The sequence below is a fragment of the Mus caroli genome, chromosome 9 (genome assembly GCF_900094665.2).
Source record: "Mus caroli chromosome 9, CAROLI_EIJ_v1.1, whole genome shotgun sequence".
Lineage (NCBI taxonomy): Eukaryota > Metazoa > Chordata > Mammalia > Rodentia > Muridae > Mus > Mus caroli.
In genome coordinates, this window is record NC_034578.1 from 26,811,357 (window position 1) to 26,812,785 (window position 1,429).

The window sequence follows — 1,429 nt, forward strand, 5'->3', positions numbered from 1 at the left end:
TCCTGCTTCCTGACCTGCTTGAGTTCCAGTCCTGACTTCCTTCAGTGATGAATAGCAATGTGGAAATGTAAGCTGAATAAACCCTTTCCTCCACAACTTGCTCCTTGTTCATGATGTTTTGGCCAGAAATAGAAACCCTGACTAAAACAAATTGGTACCAGCATAGGGGGGTATTCCTGTGACAACCTGACCATGTTTTGGGGAAGACTGTGGAAGGACTTTGGAACTTTGGGCTAGAAGATCCATTCGCTGTTAAGAGCTCTGTGGGATGTTGTGTAGGAGCTTGGAAGATAATGTTGAGAACAGTGCAGAAGATGGAGGCCTGGCTTGTGAAATTTCAGAGGGAAGATTAAAGACTCTTATCAGGGCCATTGCTATTTTGATTGTGAAGATTCTGTGGTTCTGGTTAGCTGGAGCTGTGATTAACAAAATACCAGAACTACTAAAGGGAAAACTTTGCATTACTGGGACTATTGATGCTGGTTAGCTGGAGCTAAGAAATTAGCTGTGGTTAAGAAGAGACCAGCATCATTGAGGCGACATCCTCTGGAAAGTATTTTCTGAAAGCACAAAGAGGCTGTGTTCCAGAGATAGCCAAGGTTGTACTCCTGCTGCAGCGGGACTTGGTAATGTGTAAGGGTCACCCAGGTGGTACTGGTTTTGAAGGCAAGAAGGGGTCACACAGAGCAGCTGAGGCTCGGCACTGTGAGAGGCCATGGAAGGCCATTGTTGAAGGTGCAGCCTCAGTTTCAATTGATGGCGCAGAACTGAAGGGGTCATGCAGTGTTTTGGAGATGCCAGGACCATGAATGACCACCAACAACAGCAGCAGAAGTGGAGTACAGGCATCTGGAGCCTAGAGGAAAAGCTGTGTGCTACAAAGGGCATGGCTGGAGAAGTGACCCAAGCCCTTGGAGGAGCCCAGAAGATGGTGAGTTGGGTCCCAGACATTGGACAGTTGGAGTTTAATTTTTGCTTTTGATTATGACTGTGCCCTGATATTTTTCCCTCTTGAAGGAAGAAAATATTTTAGTGGATCCCACAGTTAAGAGACTTTTAATTGTAAAAAGACTTTGGATTTTAAAAGATATTGGATATTTTAAAAGGATTGAACTTTTAATATTATAGAGACTGTGGGACTTTTAAAGTTGTTTAGATCTTGGGGATGAATAAGAAACTACGGATTGAGGCTTACTAGTGATGTGTTTGTGTGTCAAGTTGACAAGGGGTCAATTGTACTGACTGTGTCAACTTGACACAGCTGAGTTATCACAGAGAAAGGAGCTTCAGTTGAGGAAATGCCTCCATGAGATCCAACTGTAAGGCATTTACTCAATTAGTGATCAAGGGGGAAAGGCCCCTTGTGGGTGGGACCATCTCTGGGCTGGTAGACTTGGGTTCTATAAGAGAGTAGGCTGAGCAAGCCAGG